Source organism: Mauremys reevesii, unplaced genomic scaffold (genome assembly GCF_016161935.1).
Source record: "Mauremys reevesii isolate NIE-2019 unplaced genomic scaffold, ASM1616193v1 Contig141, whole genome shotgun sequence".
NCBI lineage: Eukaryota > Metazoa > Chordata > Testudines > Geoemydidae > Mauremys > Mauremys reevesii.
The window spans coordinates 77,916-104,172 of record NW_024100762.1 but is presented as its reverse complement, the minus strand read 5'-3'; the positions used below and the strand labels follow the sequence as shown (position 1 = coordinate 104,172).

General features: G+C 51.7%; 3 non-coding genes across 3 annotated transcripts; 1 reads left to right on the top strand and 2 right to left on the bottom strand.

The window, feature by feature from the left end:
• The first annotated feature begins 1,043 nt into the window (after nucleotides 1-1,043).
• On the top strand, nucleotides 1,044-1,117 carry TRNAN-GUU. The gene has a single exon. It is a non-coding gene; the product is annotated as a tRNA-Asn (tRNA).
• Nucleotides 1,118-9,047: 7,930 nt separating this feature from the next.
• On the bottom strand, nucleotides 9,048-9,187 carry LOC120393062. The gene has a single exon (XR_005591891.1). It is a non-coding gene; the product is annotated as a U4 spliceosomal RNA (small nuclear RNA).
• A 10,930-nt stretch (nucleotides 9,188-20,117) lies between these two features.
• On the bottom strand, nucleotides 20,118-20,189 carry TRNAA-UGC. The gene has a single exon. It is a non-coding gene; the product is annotated as a tRNA-Ala (tRNA).
• Between the last annotated feature and the right edge of the window lie 6,068 nt (nucleotides 20,190-26,257).

Genomic DNA, 26,257 nt, shown 5'->3' with positions numbered 1-26,257 from the left:
ATTTAATTGAACCGATTTAAATCTCAGGTTTGATCATTCCTGGGACTGGACCTGGCTAGGACTCTCGGGCATCACTGAAGTGTTCTTGAAATCAGGTTCCAGCTTTGTCCGGCCCCCTCCTTTTCTGAGCTGGGCTGCAGCCCCTGACGCAGCCGCCCGCCCGCCTGCCGCGCAGAGCGGGCCCAGCAGAGGCCCCAGCAGGGACCGGGCGGCACTTCGGCAAGGGTCCCTGGTGGGGCTGGCGGCCGGGCTCTCAGCGCAGAAGAGCCCGGGCTGGCCAGGGGAGTGCACCAGGCAGGGGTAGGGGCCAGACTGGAGGGCTGGAGCCGCGTGAGCAAGTGTGCAAGCAGAGCATCGTGGGAGAGGAAGCAGGAGTAATCCAGTGTATTTTCCTGTTTAGTTTGCATCAAGGACAGAGTAACTGTACCTGACATTTGAGGCCTGAAAGCTTCACCCTCACCTGAAAAGTACTCACCATTAAGGGGTCTGGGTTCCAAACAGCAAAATGTTGTGGGAGTTAGAAATTGATGTATGTTTTGTTCTTGCATTTGCTATTCCTGGTGTGTAAAGACAGAGGCATTTTTAATTTTTTTAGAATTCTTGTTAATGCTGCAGTGTTGAAATCACTTGCCCTAAGCTTATGCCATGCAATCTCTTTCATGGTATATTTTGGCCCTGAAAGGTAAAAGGCTGCTCTGGGGGTAGTGTTATGAAGTGAGGTAGCAAATGTTTGTTGCAGAGATGGTGCGTGTGCCACAAAAGTTATTCCCCCCCCCTGACCCTGCTCTGGTTCCAGAGTCCAGGATTTGCAGAAACCCACCCACTGACCTGTGACTAACAATCTCGCCCTGCTAACTGTTCCAGCAAAACAGGCCAAAGAAAGTGTATGCGAGCGCTGTACCACAGCCCCGTTGCTCCTTTCGGTTCCTTCCCACAGAACTTTCCCTCCATACCAGTCCAGTTCCTTGCTGTTGCTTGGCTAACCACTGCATGCATGTGCTATACCGTACCCTGAGCTGAGCTTTTGTGCTCAATGCAGGCGTGTCTCTGTGGCGCAATGGGTCAGCGCGTTCGGCTGTTAACCGAAAGGATGGTGGTTCAAGCCCACCCAGGGACGATGCTAAGCCCGTGCTACTTCCTTGCTTCCCTGAGGCCTGTGGGGGAGCCTCAAAGGTCCCATTTTGCTGCCTCTTGGCCTCAGTGCTTTCAGCTGGTGGTCCAAAGAGCGGGCTGGATGCCATTCAGAAACCCATCTGCCAGCAGCCGTGCCGGAGGCTCAGGCTTAATCCTCAAAGCCGAGCACAAAAACTTTCAGCCGGGAACATTTCGCTCCCTTCCCGCCTCCGCCCAAGCGGCAAGGGAGAAGCGGAGGAGACAGGCCGGCTCAAAGACACCTCCCTCCCACTTCCCTGTACGCTGTGCAAAGCTCTTGGCCTGCCTCATGCCTCGTCAGGAAAGCGCGGCCATGCGGCCCAAGCCTGAGTCACGTCCGCGGCCTGGCCCGCCCCGGCTGACGGCCGCGCAGAGCCACGCGAGTCAATGGCAGGTCGAGTCGGGAGCCTCGGCTCTTTCCCCTGACAGCCACACACACAGCGCTGCCTAGCGCCCCCAGAGCCTCCCTCGTGTTCTCCCGCAGCAGCCGCCTGCCGGGGTGGTGGGAAAAGGGGACCAGGAAGCACTGCACCCTCATTCCAGGACAGGAGGCCCTCCCCACACCTAGGCCTGCCTCTTGCCTTCAGCCCAGGCAGCCAGAGGTGCTGGGGAACTCCCTGGCAGGCCGCTTCGCCTCAGCCACCTCTTGCCTCATGGCCTAGGCTCTTGGTGCTCTGCTGGTCACCCGCTCGCTTGAAGGCCCAGAGGGAAAAGAAACAAGCGCATGCGTAGCAGAGGATGGTTTCGATCCATCGACCTCTGGGTTATAGGCCCAGCACACTCCCGCTGCACCACTCTGCTGGCTCTTCACACCCTCCCCCTGCCACCTAGCCGCCACTATCCGGATTAGTGCCTTACACGCTCTCGTGCTGGGAGGCAGATGCGCAGGCTGCTAGGCAGCTGCCCTGGTCACAGGATTTTACAGCTTCTACAGGGTAAAAAGGATCTATTTGGGGTTTGGACCCCATTGGGAGCTGGGTAGCTGAGTGCCGGAGACGGGAGCACTTCTTAAACTGTTTTCAGTTAAGCTTTCAAGCTTGTGAGGGACGAGGTTCAGCCTTGGACCCGTGTCTGCAGCAGGCAAGCGCGTCTGGCTCAATCGCCCCCCCGCTGTATTAGCAGACTAAAACACGCAGCGAACGCACACGCCTTGCAAAGGAACGGGAGCCGGGATCTCGAACAAAAGTCAACATTTTATTAAGATAACGTTCAAAGAAAAAAAAAGTGTACAGTACAGAGTTTCAGCGTAGAATTTCTGGTGCTCAGGGAACAACGTACAGCTTACCCAAGGGGTGCAAAGTTCGGTTTAAGATCGGGTGGCATAAGGAATACATAATCTACAATAGCCCTGACTGGGGGGTAAAAGGTTAACGTACAGATACTGAGTTAGGAGGGTATGTTGTCCATATGAGGGCTACGTTCGGGTGTGGAATATAACGAGCGGTTACGATGATGAGGATGGATTGACCCGCGTTTGGTGAGTTTTAACGTTCGGTGTTTTGGAATCTTTGCCACAATCTAGTTGAAGCAGGGTCAGTATGAAGTCTGCCCTGCCATCTGTTGGTGATGTGTTGTCAAGGCCTTTTGGGGCTGATGTCATTTGCATGGTTACACCCACCCCGGATTGCATGATGGGAGTGCTTGTCCAAATGGTCATTTCAGCTGCTGCGATATCCCCAGTCTGTTATTGAGGCAGGAGTAATCCAGTGTATTTTCCTGTTGATTTTGGATCAAGGACAGAGTAACTGTACCTGGCATTTGAGGCCTGAGAGCGTCACCCTCTCCTGAAAAGTACTCACCATTTAGGGGTATGGGTTCCTAACGGCTGCTCGTGGAGGGAGGTAGAAATGGATATTTGTTGGTGTCTTGCAGGTGCTGCTGATGTCCTTTCTGCTGTCCCTGGTGTGGAAAGACAGAGGCAGAGGTGGTTTTGAATCTCTTCAAATTGTTGTTAGTGCTGCAGTTGCTCACCCTAAGCTTATGCCGTTAGGTCTCTTTCATGGTGTATTTTGGTCCTGAGAGCTAAAAGGTGTGTTGTTAGGGAGTGAGGTAGCAAACGTTAGTTGCAGAGGTGGTGCATGTGCCACAGAAGTCGTGTGCCCCCCCTGCCCCCGCTCCTGTCCAAGAGTCCAGTATTTCCATAAACCCACCCACTGACCTGTGACTAACAATCTCGCTCTGCTAACTCTTCCAGCAAAACTTTTCTACCAGGTTCTTATGCAGCGGTATATTTCTACCAACTTTAGCTTTTAAGTACCATCAAAGACAACCTGTTTAAGTATAACTAAAATTCCTGCTTCTGCATTGAAGATTTTCAGTGTATGCTATAACACATTATTTAAAAAAGAGTAATAATTAATTCTATTTTTAAACTAAAGAGAAGAAAACCATAAGATATGTGTTTAGAGATTGCTAAAGAATCCCATGGTGCAAAACACAAATATTGATTTTCAATCTCTTTTAACTTGCTATTGTTTGGAACCCATGTGTCTTGTCTAAAGATTTTTATGTTGGTTTGGGTGAGTTCTGAAATCAAGAACTGCTAAGTACCGTTCTACTGTTCTTGATTCATGTCACCAGGATTACTACACTTAATTACTCTTGCCCTAATAAGAAAGAGTTTGGAGTTCCCACAGCAGCCAAAATCACCATTTGGACAAGCACCCCCATCATGCAATGCGGGGTGGGTATGACCATGCACATCAGCAACTAAATGCCTTTGCATCACATCACCAACAGATGGCAGGGTATAGTTCATTCTGACCCTGCTTACACCCTCCCCCCCAGCCAAGAATTGGTGGTCCTGATACATCACACTCCCTGTTATACCAACTCATTGGTATTGAATGCTGAAGTTATGGCTAGCAAAAGTAGCCACCCATCTCTGCCCTGTAGCATCCAGCTTAGCCCTTGTTAACACAGAAGTCAGTGGATTGTTCTCTGTCCATAGCTGAAACTGAGCACCGGACAAGTAGTCTGGAAATTTCTCAGTGATGTCCCATTTCAAGGCCAAGAACTGCAGCTGGTGGATGGGATAGCGAGTTTCGCTATCAGACAGTCCTCAGTTGGCAAAGGCCATAGATTTACATTTACCTTCCACTTCCTGGTAGGCGAGTGCTCCCAGACCCTCCAAACTGGCATCAGCATGCAGGATAAACCGTTCGTTTGGGTCAGCAAGGACTAGGACTGGCACATGAACCAAGCAAATAATGATTTCCCATAAAGCCCTGTCACATCTCTCATCCCACCATGTCCCCAATGGAGAGGAGAGGAGCCCCTCCCCTGTCCCAGGCCAGGCACACCAGATCTGTGCGGGGAGGTGTCCATGGCCCAGCCCAGGCGTGCTGGAGCTGCTGGGGAGAGAAGATCCTTCCTCAGCCCAAGCCCACCAGAGTTGATGTTGCAGTGGGGGAGAGGTATCTCTCATCTGGTTTTTAGATGCTCTGATGAGAGGGAGCAGGAGAAAGATTTTTCTTCTCCTTGCATTTCAAACCCTTCACCCCCCCCCAACCACTTTCTGCTCTAGCCTGATCTCTCTCTCATGTCTTCAGGGCCATCATTAGCCATAAGCAGCTGCCTAGGGCACCACTAGGTCTGGGGGCACCGCTCTGCTGGGAGCCCGGACAGATGGGAAGCAGTGGAGCATGTAAGAGCAGGGCTGCTGGGTCCTAGAGAGAGCCGAATGCAGCACAGTCTGAGGGAGGGGATTGGCTGCTGGGGTCTCTGGGAAGGGGCGGGGGTAGGGGTTGGGGAAGGAGCTCACCTGTGAGTGTGACTCTTTCCCCCCGGCTGAGGTGAGGTGAGGCAGGCTCTGCAGCTCTGGAACCAGTGTCCTTTGTTGTCCCCCATAACATCCATTCTTCTCCCACCCTGCCCCATGGAGCACCCCCTCCTTTCTCCCTCCTCCCCAGGAGGATCCCTCTCTCTCTCCTCCCTCCCCTCCGTCAGGGCTGGGTTGGGTGAGGTGCTGGGGGGTAGGTGTGGGGGAGGAGGCTGGCTGGCTGCCTGCTGAGGAATGACAGTGAAAGTAACTCACTTCCTGGGCAGTGAGCCAGGATTGGAATGTCACACAGGGCTGGGCTGGGGTTAGCCAGATGTGTGAAAAATCAGGACAGGGGGTTGGGGTAGGGTGAGCAGATATCCCTATTTTATAGGACCAGGCCCAATTTTGGGGTCTTTTTCTTATATAGGCTCCTTTTACCCCCCACCCCCACCCCCTGTCCTGATTTTTCACACTTGCTGTCTGGTCACTCTGGGTGGGGGTAATTGGTGCCTATATAAGACAAAGCCCCAAATATCGGGACTGGCCCTATAAAATCAGGACATCTGGATCTGGTCACCCTAGCTGGGGAGCGCCTCCCCCCGGGCTGGCAGCTGCCAGCGATCCATCTCATCCGGGGGGGAGCTGCACAGGGCAGGATGAGCTGCTGTGGCTTCATGGGTGACCTGTCCCTGAGATCAGATGCTGGGCTAACTTCACCATGGTCCGTAAGGCTGGTGGTGGTGCCCATTGGCGTGTGATTGGACCTGAGGGTTTGCTGCTGCTGTTGCCACTCTGCACCCCAAGAGGTGGATTTTGGGGTCTACTGCAGCTGTTGGACCAGCAGGCTGGGGGGTGAGCCAAGCATGAAAGCAGTGCTGTGTTGCCATTTAGATTGTCATTTAACAACTTTGTTTGCCAAAAATTCTTGCTAACCATCCTGAATCCAATTTCAATATTTAAAGAAAAAAAATCAATATCTTAGCCAAAAACAGAAAATTAAGTTGTTGACAATTATTAGTGACAGGTTTGGTTTGAGGCAGGGAGTAGGCCAGTTTTCATCAGAGAAACAAAAAATGTCGACTGACTTTCCTATAGCCTGTTACTCCTGATAAGAGCCCTCCAACAACTGTAATATGCTCATCTCCTTACTAGCGTATAAAGCAGGGGTCGGCAACCTACGGCACACGCACCAAAGGTGGCAGGTGAGCTGATTTTTGATGGTACGCAGCGGCAGGCTGAGCGGCTCAGCCCATCACTGCTCTGGGGTCCCGGCTGCTGCCCTATTGCCAGCTGGGATACCGGCCGCCGGCCCCACTCAGCACCTGCTGCTGGCCTGGGGACCCCCAAGGAACCCCAGGCTGGCAGCGGGCTGAGCAGGCCGGCTGAACCACTCAACCTGCTGTCAGCCTGGGGTTCCATTCACTCAGCCGGCAGCGGGCTGAGTGGGCTGGTGGCGGGCTGAGCAGGGCCGGTGGGGGGTTGAGTGGCTCAGTCTGCGGCCAGTCTGGGGTGCCGGCAGCACTCAGCCTGCTGCTACTCCGGGGTTCCGGCTGCCAGCCCCTTGCCAGTCAGGAGCCCAGCCGCCGGCCCCTGTCTGCCTCCTGCCAGCCTGGGTGAGCAGAATCCCAGGCTGGTAGCGGGCTGAGGGGGGTTGGCGGCCGGGATCCTGGCTGGCAGGAGTTGGTGGTCAGAACCCCAGACCAGCAGCGGGCTGAGCGGGTCTGGGGTTTCATTTACTCAGCTGGCAGTGGCCTGAGCAGGACCGGTGGCCGGGACCTCAGATAATAACAATAGTTTATTTATATAATATAGAGATAGAGAGAGACCTTCTACAAACGTTAAAATGTATTACTGGCACGAGAAACCTTAAATTACAGTGAACTTGGCACACCACTTCTGAAAGGTTGCCGACCCCTGGTGTAGACTGACCATATGTTGTACTAAGATTCTCCTGCTTTTTTTTTTTATCCTGTGAGTCAGTATAGCCTTTGCCAGCCCAGAAGTTGGGCAGCCAATGTTTTACGTTTTCACAATGTTTTCTCCAACTTTCATAAAGTAATTACATAGTTAATATGAGTTAAAAAGGCCAGGGACACTTCCTTGTGAAGAATCTGTACAGCAGATCATGCTAGAGCTGTGAAAATGTCAATTTTTGATGGAACTTTAGAGGCAGTGATTTATCATGTATTTTATCATGTGAATGTGCTGCTATTGCTAATGTCTTTCCAAACAAAAATAAGGCACAATAGGACTTCTGTAACATTTCTGTGCTACCTTAATCTAGATGAGATGATTCTGTGCTGACTTCATTTTGTTCACTTTGTCCTTTACCTAGCAGTAAAACTAGGGTTATATTTTTCCACTATTTGGAGACCCAGCTTATTAAACTGATTTTGCAGCCAAAAAAGCCAGAAAGATTGCTTTTAATTAAAACAAATCTTTGTTTCAATACCTCTTCATATAAATTTCCAATAAAATTTTGACAAAATTGAAAAAATTATACTATTTGCATCATTCTGTCAAATCAGAATTTTTTCTATAGTGCTACTTCTTTAGTGCCAGTGCATCAGCATTACATTGTGCTTCATTAAGTTAAACTGGTTTTAATAACGTGAATGTGGCAAGTTTTCCAATACTGTATGCTTATATTTGTGTTGCTAAGAGCAGATCAGGCACAGGGGCACCAGTTTCATAATCTCACCTAGGGCACCATAAATCCTAAGGACGGCCCTGCATGCCTCAATTCTCTTTTTCCTGGCCTTGTTCCAGAGCCCTCACAGCCCAATTCTCTGCCCTAACGTTGAGCCCTCTACTGCACCCTGAACCTCTCATTCCAACCCCACCCCAAAGCCTGCACCCCCCAGAGCCAGTGCTCTCACCCCCTGCACTCCAACTCTCTGTCCCATGCAGCCTGATTTAGGGTGTACTAATAATATTAATTTGGAAAATATGATGAAAATTTAATTTATTAGCTTACATTTAATTTAATTTAATTGAGTTATAAAGTTACAGTTGCATTACTGCTATTCAAAAGATACATATGGCATTATATGCAACAAAGTTTTGGTTAATATACTCACACCCTTCCTTGATAACCTGGTGGTAAGAGACACGGGACCAGCCTTGCAGTTCAGGTTTCTCAATTCTTGAGTGAAAGATGCAGTGCTTAGAAAAAGCTAATGTTACTTTGGGTTTACTTGAATAAGTTAAACTTAAAATCAAATCCTAATAAACAAAGAATAAAAACTTAGGGAAACCGAGCTTAGCCGAATTACTCTGAAACTTAAAGTTTAAGAACAAGTACAGCCTACTGATAGTAGATAGAGAGAGTGAAGGAAGTTAGTCAGAATGATAGAGCGACGTGCTCTAGCGAGGTGGGTTACCTCTTTTATAGGGCACAAGTGCCGGAAATCCTTCCTCCTATGCCCAAATTTCTTTCCTTACCCACAAAACGTTAGGGTACGCTTACTTCATAGGCTAGTATGTTAGTGCGTGTTGATGACATGTACATATGCACATAAGTTCCCTTGTGGTGTATGTATTAATTCTGTGGGTACAACACTGAAAAACCCCTTATGCCATTCTCCATTGTCGATTGGTCTAGGTAAAGGTCTTAGACAGGCGTGGGTACTTCTCTCTTTAATTAACAAGATAAAGGTCAATTTTCCTTTCTGAGTAAAAGGTCACACTATAGAGATGCTCACTTTGCCTTAGCTTAACATACAGGATATGGCCTGTAGGTCCTCTTAAGTCATATGCCCCAGTCCCCTAGTCATTTTTATTGCCCTCTGCTGGTCTTTCTCCAGTTTGTGCACATCCCTTCTCATGTGGGTCCCAACCCCAAAAGTCCTCACGTTTCACCCCAATGGCTCCAAAATGTACATAGGGTGCTGCCATGGTCAAGTCACTCTCGAGCTCTCCAGTGGAGCCTGCTAGCAGAGAACAAGATGAAAATTAGCCAGGACGTTGCTTAGTCAATTCCCTCTGCTCCCAGCAGGTGGTATCGGAAACCTCCAAGATCACACACTTCCCTTTCTCTCATCAGCTTCAGGCCCCAGGGTTACAAATGTACAAACCAGTTGAGATTCTCCCCTGGGCTCAGGGTGTGGGGCTGCTCTGAGGGGATGGACTTGCACATTTGGGATATTAGTGCAAAGATACAATTTCAGTTTCTCATAGAGAAAACTGAGGGCATTGGGAGAAGTTTTCAACTAGCAATAATCACGCCTCGGATTAACCTCATTGGCTATGATACTGCCACTTCTTATTTAGTGAAAGGAAAACTGCAGTGACAGCCTGGTTACTGAGATGCAAAACACTTTCCTCCTGGGAGAAACAAGAAGTTAGAATTAGAAATTTACATAGTTTGTTCCAATGTTGGCACAGGTTTAATTTTGCTTCTGTGTAGGTTTGTTTCAGGCTGTGACTGTTTTGGTTTATTGGGTTGTTTTGTTTTTTTTAATTGGAATGGAGCTTTTAATTGACATTTTCTGGATTCGAATGGCTGACCTGCAACACCAGTTTTGACATAGTTCTGCATATTTTATACAGATTTGGCCAGTATTCAAGGATGTGATTCCTTTATGGGAGGTTTTAGTGGTCAGGCTTATTTATTTTATGTTATTTTCTCATCCTGCTGTAGCACACCTTTTTGATAAAATGTTGAAATTATTAATTTATGGCATTTGTTAGTTTTTATTTTTAAAAACAAAGTTTTTCTTAATGTTTGGGTTTTAAATTAAGCATTGTTTTTTGTTTCAATTTTTCATTTAGGTTTTTGTTGTTGATGGGATCTTTAAGAACTTTGGATTTAAATAATATTTTTATCTCAAGGTTCCAAAGACTCAGACAAGGTTTTCATCTCGAGGCCAAAAGACCAAAAACATCAAGACACTTGATCATGTCCTTGGATAGACCAAGAGACGACTCACACTTGATCTGAGCTCATAGTATTAAAATTTGGACAGATTTAGATTATTAAAGTAAACCCTGTTTACTATTTTATTTTAATAAAGGTTGTATTGCTCCCATAAAGGATGGAGCCTGCCCCCCAATTTTTTTTTTGTCTAGCCCATCTCAGTCCCCCACCAAACGAGAAGAGTCTGATGCCACCTGCTGGTCACTGGGTGTCACTGCTGCTCCATGGGAAACACAATCTGTGCTTTACTGTGACCGGTCCCTGGGTGTCACTGCTCCTAGAAGGCAGACACACGCTGTGCATTACGCCACCTGGCCACTGGGTGTCACTGCTGTATCAAGGGAAACACCTTCTGTGTGTTACCCTGAATGACCACGAGGTGTCACTGCTGCTCCAAGGGAAACATGCTCTGTGTGTTACCCTGATTAGCCACTGGGTGTCACTGCTGCGCCAAGGGAGACATAAGAACGGCCAGACTGGTTCAGACGCAAAGTCCATCTCGCCCAGTATCCTCCTGTCTCCTGCCAGCGGCCAGTGCCAGGGGCCCCAGAGGGAATGAACAGAGCAGGGAATCATCCAGTGATCCACCCCCTGCCGCCCATTCCCAGCTTCTGGCAAACAGAGGCTACAGGCACCATCCCTGCCCAGCCTGGCTAATAGCCACTGATGGACCTGTCCTCTGTTCATTTATCTAGTTCCTTTTTTGAACCCTGTAATAGTCTTGGCCTTCACGACATCCTCTGGCAAGGAGTTCCACAGGTTAACTATGCAACTGCCCTGAGTTTACCCTCCTCACATACCCCGGGTTGTATCTGGAAAAGAGGATGAGGCTGAGGAGAGCCATGATGTGTCTGTCACTGGCTGGTGCCTCAGTTTCCTCTAGGCAGCAGTGCTGCAGGCTCCTTTGGTCAGTTCCCATGCAGCTGTGTCGGGGGAAGGGGGAGTAGAGGCTCATGCCCCCCCCAGCCCCGCACCCCTCCCCCAGCAGCTGGGGAATCCAGGCCAAATGTAACCCTGGTAGCTGGGCCGGGATTAGCCTGGGACGGGGTAGGGCTGGGGAGGAATTGCGGGGGGGACAGATGCACCCGCTGTGAGGGGAGATCCTCCCATTCCCTGCCAACCCCCCTCACTCCTTGCAGCACGGCGCCCCCTAGCACTTCCTTCTCTGTCGTGGGGGTGTCTGCTGCCTGCTTCTCCCTTAGCATCGTCTCTCCCCTGGGGCACTGCTGTCACCCATCCTGTGGAAACAGGCAGGCCCTGGTGTGCCCCATGGTGCTGCCCTGCAATTGGGGAGGCAGCTGTTGGATGGAATATGGGGGTGGGCAAGGCTGGGGACCAGGACTCTTGGGTTCTCCCCCCAACTCTGGGAAGGGAGGGGGGTTAGTGGGTAGAGTGAGTGAGGGAGGGGCAGGGCTGGGATCCAGGGCTCCTGCTTTTTCTGCTTTTCTCCACCTCCTGCAGCTGCCTCGGTCCTTTCAGTGCGTTTCCTGCTCCAAATTCATTTGCTGACTTGTGCAACCCACCCCAGAGGTGGCTGCATCTCAGTGTTGGGTGAGGCACCCTTGGCTGCATCACCTCCTAACCGCATGTCTCTCTCCCTGCAGGTGACCCTGCAGCTCTCGGCAAACATCCGCAAGATCATGGGGCGCTTTGAGCATTGGGCAGGCAGGGGCCAGGCACCCAGCCCCCCCCCCGAGAATGGAACCCAGCCCCCCCTACTTTTTACAGGGATTAAAGAGTGGCAAAGGGGGGCAAATCAGAGGAGGGGGGTGGCCAGGGTCCGAGCAGGGGGTGGAAATTGACTGGTGGGGGGGTCAAGCAGCTGGAGGCAGAGTTAGGAGAGGGGCTGAAGGGCAGTCAGGGAGGGGGGAAGGAGCCGGAGTTCAGCCCAGGGGGAGGCGCTGCCAGAGGGTTAAACCCCAGCACAGGCAGGGGCAGAGGGGTAACAGTTACCCCGGGGGGCTGAGACTCCAGTGTTTGCAAAAACAGCCGGGGGGGGAGCAAAGGGGCTTTTCTATTTCCCCTCCCACAGGCAGCACCTCTCAGCATGGGCTTCCCAGGGCTGGGCTCTTAAAGGCACAGGCATCCCACTGCCTAGACACTGCAGCTCCTCTCTGATGTAACCTACTGAGGTGCTGCAGTAGGAGACTCAATTCAGTGAAACCGGGCATTCCCTATACGCCCCCCAGCCAGGGGGCTGTGCACCCCCTCCCCCGAATTTCCCCAACACCCCCCAGTGGTCAGGTAGTTACATGCAGCGCTGCCAATGTTGTCACTGGTTGCAAATCTGAATGGAAATTGAAACGTTAACACACAGTTTAAAAGCAGCTCCAACGTATGACAAATACTTGTACCTGAGAAAGTAAAATAGGTTTGAAAAGTCTGGACAAAGCCGGGTTCCTCACCCAGCTGTTGTGTTTGCTGACAATGTCGGTGCATTGGCTTCGGCAATGTTGGCCAACCTCAGAATTTCAAATGATGATTTGGAAGCAAGGTGTGGATGACTCTCCCCTGACAGCTAGTGATGAGCCAGGGTTGGGGGAGGCTTTGGGACCAGACTGTATTTACATGAACTCACCTCCTCTGCCAAGGTGTCCAGCAGATAGAGCTGGGCCACCTCTGCTCTAGGTGCCCAGAGGAGGAGAGAAGGTGTGTGGGGCTCCAGCCTGGGAATCTTCCTCCCTCCTGCCAAGCCCTGACTATCAGTCCCAGCCCTGACCCTCCTTTCTTCAAGCGCCATGTGGGCCCCAGGAAAAGTGTGGTAGGAAGCACCAGGGCCAAACTTGTGGGCATCAGGTGAAGCAGCAAGAATCCCAACCATCAGCATGGCAAGTTCTAGAGCCCCAACCCATTGTGGCCACCGCAGCCAGAGACCTGGCTCCAGGAGGTGTGAGTCACCCAGCAGGAGGGGGGAGACTGGCTCTTGCACAACTGGAGACAGGGAAGTTGAGCACTGGGAGCTCCAGGGCTTTACCACAAGGTCCCACTGAGATTTGGACTCAGACTGCAGGATTCAGAGTCCTGAGTGCTGCCCGTTACACCATGGGACCAGCTTGTGCTGTTTTCTCTGCACAACAGAGACCCTCACGGGGCCGGCTTGTGTAAGGGGGCTCTTGGCCCTTTACTAAAACTTAGTGTGTGTGGGGGGGGCAGGGTTGGTTGGCTAGTTCCCAGCACCAATAGAAGGGGGAAGGGCCACTGGGAAATCAGGCCCCTGAGACTGACAGTCCCCTGGGCAATGGGGAGAGGCCAAAGCTCCAAGTTAGCCGCACTGACAGGCCAGGCAGTGTAATGAGGGAGTCACCAGGCCAGGGGGTCCCATCCTCCGTGGGAGCTGGAACTGCCTGGGCCAGAGTGGGGCAGAGCTAAGGAGAGAGCAGGAGCCCGAGAAGAGCCGGGGAGCAGAGCTGCACAGGTGTAGTGCCAGAAACTGCTCCGTGTAGGACTTTGCTACCTGCAGCAGTTACTGAGACCTGAGGTTGTTCTTATTTGCTGACTTGTCCTAATTTGCTAAAACTTGACAGTGGTGGGCGATGGAAGCATAAAGGCTTCGTCCTCCAAACGACCCTGCCTGGTGCCCATCTGTATCTATTACCTCTTAATACCGGATTGTAAAAAATAGAGTGAGGTCATTTAAACATCATTTATTTTGCAGCTTCATATGTAGTTGTATTTTAGAGCTTGGCTGTAGACAATGGACTGTGTGATGTGGTCTGGGTGAAAGCTGGAGGCATGTAGGTAAGCATAGCGGTCAGTATGTTTCCGGTATAGGGTGGTGTTTATGTGACCATCGCTTATTAGCACAGTAGTGTCCAGGAAGTGGATCTCTTGTGTGGACTGGTCCAGGTTTATGTTGATGGTGGGATGGAAATTGTTGAAATCATGGTGGAATTTCTCAAGGGTTTTCTTTTCCATGGGTCCAGATGATGAAGATGTCATCAGTGTAGCGCAAGTAGAGTAAGGGCATTAGAGGATGAAAGCTGAGGAAGCGTTGTTCTAAGTCAGCCATAAAAATGTGGGCATACTGTGGGACCATGCGGGTACCCATAGCAGTGCCCCTGACTTGAAGGTATACATTGTCCCCAAATCTGGAATAGTTGTGGGTGAGGACAAAGTCACAAAGTTCAGCCACCAGGTTTGCCGTGACATTATCGGGGATACTGTTCCTGACGGCTTGTAGTCCATCTTTGTGTGGAACGTTGGTGTAGAGGCCTTCCACATCCATAGTGGCCAGGATGGTGTTTTCTGGAAGATCACCAATGGATTGTAGTTTCCTCAGGAAGTCAGTGGTGTCTCGAAGATAGCTGGGAGTGCTGGTAGTGCAGGGCCTGAGGAGGGAGTCTACACAGCCAGACAATCCTGCTGTCAGGGTGCCATTGCCTGAAATGATGGGGCATCCAGGATTTCTACGTTTATGGATCTTGGATAGCAGATAGAATACCCCTGCTGCTTTTTTGGCCTGCTGCTTCTCTGTCTGGGAGGTTTTTTCAGCCCTGGCACACAAAAAGGGTATCATTGCGAGCGCCCACGAAGGCGAGATGAATTTTTGCCTGCCATGCTCAGCTTGACTTGCTTCCTCACCCCATTCCTGCCTTAGATCCTGGGTCGCCTGGTGGCTGAAGATGGTCCATTGTCTCTAGCGGTGCCAGAGCCTGACACAGTGCCCCGGGAAGCCTTTGCTTTGCACATGCCGGCCATGCACATTTGCAAATACTTTAAAGATCCTGTCAGTAAGTTCTGGGGACAGTTGCTCACCTTCAGAGGAAGCTCCCTAAAATTGGCCTGTCTCACCCAGTGGTACATTGACCTCTGTTCAGACTGAGCCGAAAGGTGGGGGGGCCTCCCTGCTGTGGCTGCCGCTGCTGTGAGGGTGGCCACTGTTGCGGATGAAGCCATCCTGGAAGCACCTTCCACCTAGCCACCCACTGAAAATCCTGTAGGATGTAAGGTGGGAATAGAAGAACACAGGGGGGGGCAGGGGGCTTCCTAATCTCCTCCCCCTTCCGCCACTATCGGCCATCCCATACCCGGTGCTGCACCCAGTGGGGTAAAAAAAATACGGCCATATCGGAAGAGTCAGTTGGGTTCTTTATGGTTGTCCCCTCATTCTCCTCGGGCCTGACCTGCCCTCCAGCTCAGCCACCCACTGAAAATTGAAACACAAAACAGTAGAGCCGTACAAGGCTTCAAAGCCCACCAGGCCCAACCACCATTTCTAATACAGCAGAAAAGCCGCACTTCTCCTGACTAGCTGGGGACGTCCTATAGCCCCACAAGAAGTGGAAGGCCATCGTGTTCGGTCTCAGCAGCATTCGTGGAGCAGGGGGAAACACATGGCTGAGGTTAATGACAAGGTCCCCTTCCGCCACCGGCTGAGCCACTCCTCACAGGCCAGCAACCATTTCTCCCAGTTCGCGTTCCCCACCTCGTCCCCAGCCGAATGCTAGAAGGCCCAGCCATCAACCTGCCCACTCTTGTAGCCCTCCTCTTCCGCCCTGACTGATAGGGGGGAGTATTGAGCCTCCCTCCCTTAGGCCCTTCAGCATCCCTGGGGAACACCAACGCCGCCCAAGTGACTTTGGGCCAGTAGGTCAACCAATAGGGCTGCCTCCTAGGCCAGGCTGCAGCCCAGCTTCAGGACTCAGAGGAAATGGAGCTCGCATCCCTCCCTACAGGACTCCAGGCACGGCCAGGCTTCTGGATCAAACGTCCCCTCTTGTGCTCAAGTCACAACAGCTAGCGGGTGAAAGACAGGCTTTCATGGCCTTGGAGAAAGCAAGATCGAGCCTTGGAAGACCCAGCAGGGTTTGTGGCACAGGAATTGTCCTCAGATCCCACTGAGACTTCAGCTCAGATTGCAGGATTCAAAGTCCCGAGTGCTGCCCTTACACCATGGGACCAATAGGAAACCCCCAGACCTCTGCTGAGCTCTGGTGTGGATGACCCTGTGGGGGCAGCCCTGCATTTGCTCACCAAGTTGTCATGGAGCAGTTTGCTGCAGCTCCCAGAGGCCTTTCTTAAACCAGCCTGAGAGGCCAGTGGGCATGTGAGGAAGTTGCCCCTTCAGTCCCAGGCAGTACATGGCCCTTCCTAGTGAAAAGCCAAGTACTGGGGAAAAAAAGGTCAAATAACACCCTGGAGAGATGCCTTCTTCCATTTTGAGGGGAATGGTTCCTGCTTCACCTGACCAGGGACTTGAACCCTGGACCCTCAGATTAAAAGTCCAATGCTCTGCCAACTGAGCTAGCCAGGCTCACATATGAAAAAAGCAAATTTCGTGCAGATGAGAAACTCGTCATGAAAATGAGGGCAGGAAACAATACAGAAAACCTGCTACTCTCGCTCTCTTAGCAGTCCTAGCCCCAGCCTGCTCCTCCATCCGGCACCCTAAGGCCTTATTCTTTTTTCAGTTAAATATCAAATCCCTGAGAAAACACAGTTATACAAAGCAAAACGAAATCACAAACAGAAATGTCATTGGAAATACAGAAATAAAAAAGGAAAATGCAATTCCCATCACTTTATCGTGTCGGGGCCATTCCTGTATCGAGAGCACCCGCGAAGGTCCCTGTGTGCTTACGAGAAACCTGGAGGAACTCATACCACAGCCTGAACATGAAACTCAACTGCTGCCAGGTGCCGCAGTAAAACCCTTTCCCTGCTGTGACGTTGCACTCTATAGGATTTTATGAAAGTATGCTAATGAGTGTGACTATAAAGTGACTGGACTGTGCTTCATGCAAAAGGTCTCTTGTAGGGTATCATTACAAAGCTTATAATCTACTGTGTGTGTTCATCCTATTTGTATGAACCGATCATTCTTGGATCTGAAACTAGAAATATGAACTATAACTCTGAGGTCCTGTTGTAATGATGCAAAGTGTGGGCCATTAATAGTGGTTTGGACTCTTGATGGCTCCTATTAACCAGGACAATTGACTGGAGATGGCTCTGTCCTGCACCATCTGTGAGTCAGGCCAGGAAGAATGAAGGCTTGGGGGTCTCACAGGACATGTGACCATGTCCCCTCGTACAGGAATCCATCTTAAACCTGGGGCTCTTCCCCAAGAGAGAGACAAAGAATTCCTGCCTTGTACCAAAGCTGTATAAGGGGGTGGAACTGAACAAACATGGCTGCAGTCATGAGACATCCCCCAGCTACCACCTGAGCTGGAACACGGACTATACGAGGTGAAAAGATTGGGCCCAGACATAAAATAAGTCTAGTCTGCAAAAGAAGCTTATTGAAAGATCTCTGAGGGTGAGATTTGATCTGTATTGAGTTTCATACTGTATTAGGCTTGGACTTGCATGTTTTTGTTTTATTTTGCTCTGTGAAAAATACAAGGTCCATAGAGAAGGAAAAGAAAATGCCCTAGAAAAGTCTGTGTGTGTGTGTGTGTCTGTGTGTGTTAGATGGGTGGGAGGGTGTCTAGAAACCACTCTCCTCTAGTTTCTTTTCTTTGGTTTCCTGTAGAAAATCTGAAGCAGGGAGCAAAAACCACTGCCTTCTCTGAGGCTTGAACTCAGGACCTTTAGATTATGCAACTGACACGCTGCCAACTGCACTAAGGAGGCTTGGAAAACTTTTAGGCTCAGTGTATATAGGACCCTCCTACAGCAGTGACTGGGGCAGGGAAGGAGCCAGAGATCTGCTGGAAGAAGCAGGGAGCTCTGGTGACCAGAGACTTTTCATGGCAGCTTTCACAGCAGCAAAGAAATCAATTCAGGCTGCCAGTGAACAATCTACTGGAACTAATGGCAGCACAGGGGGGATGTTTCCAAGCTGTGCACCTACTTCCATATTTTAGAACTTACTCTCCTTTTCCTAGTAGGGCACTTTCCATGGGAATTAAGCAAAGCAAGTTGGGGAAACTACACAGGTAATAAAAACCAGTGCTCCAAATAAGGCTTGAATTCATAATCCCAGCAGTAGCCCCCTCTGCGCTAACCAGTTGCACCAGTGCAGGTGCTTCTCAGGCCTTGGCTACACTTGCAAATTTGCAGCGCTGCAGCAGGGTGTGAAAACACACCCTCTCCAGCGCTGCAAATTGCGGCGCTGCAAAGCGCCAGTGTGGTCAAAGCCCCAGCGCTGGGAGCGCGGCTCCCAGCGCTGTACGTTATTCCCCACAGGGAGGTGGAGTACGGACAGCGCTGGGAGAGCTCTCTCCCAGCGCTGGCGCTTTGACTACACTTAGCGCTTCAAAGCGCTGCCGCGGCAGTGCTTTGAAGTGCAAGTGTAGCCAAAGCCTTAGGCAAAGCTGGGAAGCAGGCAGTTATCAGTCTCTGTGATTCACACCTTTGCCTGGTAATTGAAAGGCTGATGCATCAAACCTAACTCAAGATGCGGCTTTTCAGCCATGAGACTCCAGGACATTTTGACAGAAAGAAAATCTCTGTTTTGGTTTAGTCCCATTTGACTCCTTCTGCTCGTCTTCTCCCCCTCCCTCCAGTCTCTTTCCTTCCCCACTGGGGCCGTACAGAGAGGAGCCCCAGTCAGTCTCTGTCACAGAGTCTGTATCCCATAAAGGGAGGGAGGGAGGGAGGGGTTGCTCCAAAACATTGATAATGGGGAGGGGAGGGGTGTCTGTGATTAGGAGGAGAAAGGATGGAGAATTAACAGTGGGGCCCAGAGAGATTCCCCCAGATTGGGGAGATCCCCTGCTGCCCCCATCAGCCAGCTGTGGGAAGAACAACTTGGGATTGCTTGGGGAAGCCACCTTTAAAAACACAAGTGTAACATGCTAGTTACATTTTAATAAGACCAAAGCCTCCTCAATCCCAGGGTCACGATCACTAGAATGATTTTGCCTTGATATTTTACCAGCCGCAGACACAAAGCGAGTCAAATTACAGTTTCCGGTCGGAGTCAGTGCACACACAAGAATCCGGAGGCTTTTAATTCCTTAGGTTCTGCTGCCATTTCATTTCTGTCCTGTTCCAAGATTTATCATTGTGCAAAGCAACGTTAGGCCCTTGGGAGTGTCCCCCTCAGTGCTGCCTGCCACCCTTGGGCAATTTAAAAGGGCCTGGGGACCCCCGCCACCATCACCAGCAGCACAAGGGGACTAAGGCAGTTTCCTGCCCACCCTCACTCCATGTGGCACACCACTCCCGGAAATGGCTGGCACGTCCCTGGTGTGGGGGAGGTCTCCGTGTGCTGCCCCGCCCTGAGTGCCAACTCTGCCAACTGTGGCAATGGGAGCTGCAAGGGTGAAGTCTGCGGGCAGCCATGCACAGAGACTCCCCTGGCCCTCCCGCTTAGGGGCTGCTGCCAGAGGAGGGTGCAGGTTGCTTTTGGGAGATGCCCAAGGTAAATGCTGCACCCCTCACCCTCTCCTGCACCCCCAACCCCAACCCAGACCCCACACCTGCACCCAAACTCCCTCCAAGAGCTTGCCCCCTGCACACCCTCCTGCAGCACAACCCCCTGACTGAGTCCAGACCCTGCACCCAAACTCTCCCAGAGCCCAGCCCCTCTCCCTCCCACACCCAAACTCCCTCCCAGAGCCTTAGGCAGGTGTGTGTGTGGGGGGGTGGGGCAGGACTTGGTCCCATTCTGGGCACCACCAAAAATTGTACAAACCTGCCGCCCCGTCCAGCCCAACCTTCTGCTGATGCACCTCAGCCCACACCCGTGCAGGGTTTGAAGCTTCCATTGCTTAAATTCCAGGACACTGAGGGATTTCAGCTCCCCTTTGCCCAGCGGGAACTTTCACCCCACTCCCAGCCAGGTTCTTGTCCATGGGATCACTGTAGGGGGCCTGGGTCCCTCGGTGTCTTTTCTCTCTCTGTGACAGGCCAGGGTGCAATAACTGGGGCATCTGAGCACCCAGGACCTTCTGTGGGGCTGCCATTCCCCTTCCCCTTCTGTGGTCTCGGCTGTCATTGACTCCAGCCTTTTTTCTATCCATCGTCAGCACCATCCCAAGCCAGCTGCACTCGCCTCAGAAAGACAGTGTCCCCTGGTGGGTGTAAATCACTAACCTCTCTCCTCTCTGAGCACTGACTGCCCCTCTGTTTCCTTGCCTCTCAGTCTGTGCAGATGGGACCTTTCCCTCCAGCGCTGGAGGATTCGCCCTTCTCATCTACCCTTGTCCCAAGCAGCACAGCGGGTGGGAATCTTAAATGTACCAAGGTGACTTAGGAGCAGAAACCACCCCCCAGACCTTCCATGCAATTGGCACTTGCCCCTTAGTGAGCAGGATTGAAACTGGTGCAGGGAGACTGGTGGGCCACATCTCCTCTGGGCATGAGCAAAGCACCAGGGTGAAAAAATGAACTTGGAGATGCTGGGGATTGAACCCAGGACCTCATACATGCAAAGCATGTGCTCTACCACTGAGCTACGTCCCCAGAGGGTTTAGGTGGGCTATGGGTTACTCTCAGAGCCCTCCTGTTTCCACTGCATCCAGTGACCTATAAGCTTCACGAGAAGCCCATTCCCCTCTCTGAGGGCCAATCCTGCTCTCCTGGAGGTTAATTGTTCATAGGGGTCACTTTGCAGCAGGGCCAGATTCGATGTGTGGGGCAGAGAGAGTTTGTGCCCTGGACTCAGGGTGCAGAGATACGCTCAGCCCTCTCCCCTGCATTGGGTGGGGGGGTGCTGCCACCCCGTGCTGCAAGGTCATGGTGGGGGACGCTGTGAGCAGCTCAACACCTCACCCTGGCGGCAGAAGTGGGGTGGGGAGCTCCAGGTGTTTCCACCTGCCTGTGAAGTCCAGCTTTCCCCAGCACATTCACTGTGGTGCAATTGGGTCACTGTTTCCATGGCTGAACAGCAAAGAATCATTCCCAGTTTCCCTTCTATCGACAGCAGGATTAGCCTGTGTCAGTGGTTAATGAGGTGGATCTTGTGGTAGATTGTTATTCATTCCCCACCTTGACAATTCACACCGTCCCTTTCCTACTCAAATCCCCAGCACCTCGGTGATCCTGGTAGCAGGGGTTGGGTCCTGAGATTTTCAGGGTCCTTTTTCCCCTCCACCTGGAGTGAACTCAGCTTTTCCCCCATCCCAGACAATCCATGAAATAACAACAGGGGCATAAAGAAAGAGGGGAGGGAACATCTCACGGCCAGGGCTGGATGTGCCCAGGGCCCCCTGCTTGTCCATTGTTTCCATGGAATTTGGCCCCCTGCTTTGCACAAGGGACAGAGAAAGATCTTGCTGTTCCTGTGTCTGTGCAAGGAAAATTGTGCTTCCCTAGGAAAGAGAGGCGGGAAATGGCCCCATGGTGGGACAATATCCTCAGGATTAAGACCTAAGGACTCAGGCTGAGAACTGATAGAACTGCACTCATCTGGGATTTAACAAATTGTCTTCCATGGAGCAGGGCCAGATCCAGCGTTTTTGCCGCCCCAAGCAGAGGGGGAAAAAAAAAGCTGCAATCAGCAGCAAGCCCTTCCCTCCAAGAGGGCCAAACTGCTGCTGAAGCCTCCCCTTTCCATTGGTCGCCCCAGGCACCTACTTGCTGCTGTGGTGCCTGAAGTCAGCCCTGCCATGGAGACAGTGGGAAGATGGGGGAATCAGGAAAATACCATGGATTCATTTACATTGAAGCGCCAGGACACAAGGATGCGAGCAGCCCTGAGTGTGCAGAAGCGAGTGGCCATAGCCCTCTGGAAACTTGCCACGCCAGACAGCTACCGGTCAGTAGCGAACCACTTTGGCGTGGGCAAATCTACCGTGGGGGTTGCTGTCATTCAAGTAGCCCACGCAATCGTGGAGCAACTGCTCTCAAAGGTAGTGACTGTCGGAAATGTCCAGGTCATCATAGATGGCTTCGCCGCGATGGGATTCCCAAACTGCGGTGGGGCTATAGATGGGACTCACATCCCTATCCTGGCACCAGCCCACCAGGCCAGCGAGTACATTAACCGAAAGAGCTACTTTTCAATGGTGCTGCAAGCTGTGGTGGACCATAGGGGACGTTTTACCAACATCAACGTCGGGTGGGCGGGCAAGGTTCATGACGCGCGTGTGTTCAGGAACTCTGGTCTGTTTAGACGCCTCCAGGCAGGCACTTTCTTCCCGGACCACAAAATAACGGTTGGGGATGTGCAGATGCCTACAGTGATCCTCGGGGACCCGGCCTACCCGCTAATGCCCTGGCTCATGAAGCCCTATACAGGCGCCTTGGACAGTGAAAAGGAACTCTTCAACTACCGGCTGAGCAAGTGCAGAATGGTGGTAGAGTGTGCTTTCGGACGTCTCAAGGGGAGATGGCGGACCTTACTGACTCGCTCGGACATCAGCGAAAAGAATATCCCCATAGTTATTGCTGCTTGCTGTGTGCTCCACAATCTCTGTGAGAGCAAGGGCGAGACCTTTTTGGCTGCTTGGGAGGTTGAGGCAAATCGCCTGGCTGCTGTTTACGATCAGCCAGACACCCGTGCTGAGAGAATATCCCAGCGGGAAGCGATATGCATCAGGGAGGCTTTGAAAGCGAGTTTCCTAGCAGAGCAGGGTAACCTGTGACTGTCCACTTGATTTTAAGAGAGCCTGATCATAAACCAAGTTTCCCCCACTTCCGAAGGACGTTTTAAAACTAAGGACATGTTTTAGTAATTAATAATAAATCTTTCGTTGACTTTGCATTTCTCTTTCTTCGTTGAAACATGGAAGCATTCTGTGCTGGTTAAGGTGTGCACTGATGGGTGGGTTTGCAGGAAGGGGCGAGGGGTGCCGTCTTTGGATAGGGGTTAACATGACGGCTGTGGGTTTGGGCGTTGGAAGGGGTGAGGGGTGTGGGGGAAGGGTGAGTATCTGCCCCTGGATGAGGTCTCTTTTTGGGGCTCAGGGCACCGGGGAGGATCGTGACTACGGTCCAAGTGCATGTGAAGGGAAGCCTGCCTTTACATTCGGGGATGGCAGGCACCAGGACCCTGCACAAGCATACACATCAAGGAAAGACCCGGGGCAGCATACACCACACAGACTGTCCCTGGTGCCTAGTGACTGCAGTCTGTGTGTGCCCTGCAGTTGACCCTGCAGCCAAGTCTGTAGCATGGCACTGTGGGCTATGTAGTGAAATTAAAATCCCCCCCCACACACACACAGAACAACAGAAAGTCTTCTGACACCAGAAACGTGACGGAAACAGTCAGTAACACCAAACCGCTTTTAATAATGTAGTACACAGTGGGGGGTTTGAACTTGGAGTTGGGACTGGTTGATGCTGTAAGGAAAGAGCTTGTACAAATTTACAGCGCGAGAGTTGTCTCGAACATTATCTGTGTGCTGCGCTGCAGGGACAGTTCTCACGGCCCCTACCGCCCCTCCGTCTTGTCACTTTGGGTGAGGGGGGGACAGGACTTCTTGGCGTTGGAGGGCGGTTGCAGATGCACTGCAGGGGGGCTCTCTCCTCCTGACTGCGGTCTTGCAGAACATCTACAAGGCGCCGGAGCGTGTCCGTTTGCTCCCTCATTAGACCAAGCAGCGTTTGAGTCGCCTGCTGGTCTTCCTGCCGCCACCTATCCTCCCGTTCCAGGTGTGTGCGATGCTGCTGACACAGGCTCTCCCTCGACTGTCTCTGCTCTGCCGCCTCCGCTCTGGAGCTGGCCATCAGTTCCTGGAACATGTCGTCCCTTGTCTTTTTCTTTCGGCGTCTAATCTGAGCCAGCCTCTGCGAGGGGGATGGCGGGGCAGTCCGGGAAGGAGCCGAAGCTGTGTGATGCGAAAAAGTAGGTGATTTCCTTGAACAAATACATGTTTGCCAACAGTAAACACAGTCTAGTCAGTTTCAGTTAAGAAGACCAAACAGGGAACCAAGTCTCAGGAGATCTCGGAACTAGTCCGAGATTTCGGAATACGCTCTCATTGGCGGCGATTGCACTGGATAGCGCACAAGCGAGGAGAGACAGCTGCATCCCTCTGCACAAAGTCCTGGTAAGCCTTACAGTACAGAGTGCTTATCAGTTAGTGCTTAGCTGTGCTCTCCTGCTGGAGGCAATGTGCAAAGCAGAAAAGATGAGCGTTATGCGGCACCTCCCGCCAGTGAACGGGAAAGACCCCTGTATGCGTTTCCTCTGTGGCCTGCAACACGTGGCTGTTAAGCGAGGGTCATTCTTATGCAAAGTAAAACTCTGTTAAGCGAGGGTCATTCTTATGCAAAGTAAAACTCTGTTAAGCGAGGGTCATTCTTATGCAAAGTAAAAGTCTACCATGCACAATAGTAACAGTACACTAATTCCACTAATTAGATGCAGCACTTCCACAACGACATCACCCTGAGGCGTGTCAGGCGCACACAGAGAGAGCGGATGCTAACAGAAGCCCTGCACAGACCAGGACCATACGCTGCCATGCTCGTAGAGGCGATGGTCCCCCTTTACCTGAGGATGGCCTGGCGCGGAAGAGTGTGCTTCAACGGAGCACCCAACAAGGCACCTCTACCACGGAACCTCCTGCTGAGGCTTTTCCAGCTGCTCTCTGAGAGCTTTTTTGAACTGTCCCCAGAGGACTATTGCTCCATTCCTATCTGTGTAAACCTGCTGTTTGTATAGTTTCATATTTAAAATTTTTTATATAGTATTTCTATTTTTATATATATCCCTGTTTCTTAAAAAAATAAATGTTTCCCTGTTTGTAGCACTTACCGCCTGATCCTTCCCCTGATTCCGAGTCCGGGTTAATGGGCGGGGACGGTTGGTAGGGGATCTCTGTGAGGGTGATGAAGAGATCCTGGCTGTCAGGGAAAGCGGGAGTGGGTTCGATGTCGCCTGCGCCGTCCTCAAAAGACCCTTCCTCATCTTCCCCATCGGCGAACAGGGAGGGGGAACTGTCCCGGTACACTATTCCGTCCTCGGAGTTCACCGTCACTGGTGGGGCAGTGGTGGCAGACCCACCTAGAATGGCATGCAGTGCCTCGTAGAAGCGGCATGTCTGGGGCTGGGCTCCGGAGCGTCCGTTTGCCGCTCTGACTTTTTGATACCCTTGTCTTAGGTCCTTCACTTTCACGCGGCACTGCATCGCATCCCGGCTGTATCCTTTGTCTTTCATGGCTTTAGAGACCTTCTCGAAGGTCTTCGCGTTCCGCTTGTTGGAGCGCAGCTCCGAGAGCACAGACTCCTCGCCCCACACAGCGATCAGATCCTGGACTTCCCGGTCAGTCCATGCTGGGGACCTCTTTCTAGTCTGGGATTGCCCGGACTCCTCTGCTGGAGAGCTCTGCATCGTTGCAGGTGCTGCGGAGCTCGCCCCGATGTGCAACCAGAACGTCAGATTCAAACCTCCCAGACAGGAAAATGAATTCAAATTTTCACGGGTCATTTCCTGTGTGGCTGGCCAGAGAATCCAAGCTCGGACTGCTGTCCAGAGCGTCAACAGAGTGGTGCACTGAGGGATAGCTCCCGGAGCTGCTAAGTTCGATTAGCATCCACACCAAGCCTAATTCGAGCTAGCAAGTGCGAATTTAGCGTTACTCCACCTGCCGGGGTGGAGTACCAAATTCGAACTAAAGAGCCCTCTAGTTCGAATTAAATGGCTTCCTGGTGTGGACGGTTGAGCAGTTAGTTCGAATTAACGCTGATAAATTCGAATTAAAGTCCTAGTGTAGACCAAGCCTTAGGCTACTTTCTATCCACTTTCTGAAACTGCTCCATTGTCCATTCCCTGAGGGGCTAGGAGCAGAAAGTGCAGGAATCCCTGTACTCAGGGTCACAACCTGAGTCCAACCCAAGCCACTGAAACAAACTCAAATCATGCTTCCTCCAGTAGAGAGACACAAAAAACCCCATGAGGAACAATCCTCCTCTGCCTTCATTTAACCCATTGCAACCCTCTCAGCAGCCGACTCTTGCAGGAAGGACACTGAGCTGATAGGAGCTCTGGCATAGAGACCAAGGGAGGAGTGTTGCTCCCCCTGAGTGTGAGCTGATCACATTCTGATTCCATGTAACGGGGCTCTGAGCTTTGCCATCTTGTGAGTTCTGAGTGCTGACCCCCCTGGACCCTTCTGCTGGGAGCATGGTGATTGCACAACAGCTGCAAGCCCTTTTCCCGTCTCCTTGTCCTCCTCGGCTTCCCCAGATCTTCCCCACAAATGGTTCTATCAGGCGCTGGAGGGATCTAAGGACCTGCAGGTTTCCCTCACCCACCTCTTAAGGCAAATAGCAATTCCCTTCTCTGACACTCCTGGGCCTGGGCTTCTTTTGAGTTTTTCCTCAGGGGACCTGATTCCCTGTGAAAATGTGTGGGGGGGGAACTGGCTTGTCTACCCCCTCTCTGGGAGCTGAGAAGCTTTTTCAGACTCTACCCCACTAGATGAGTCCAACAGCACCTCCCACTGGTGGGAGAATCCTAAATGCCACCCTCCCCGCTGGTTACTCTGACCAGATGATGGCGACAGCATGTTAAATCAACCCCAGCTCTCTGGGCTAGAGAGCAGCATCTAACCAGCCTTGTGACAGCTCCGGTTTGCTC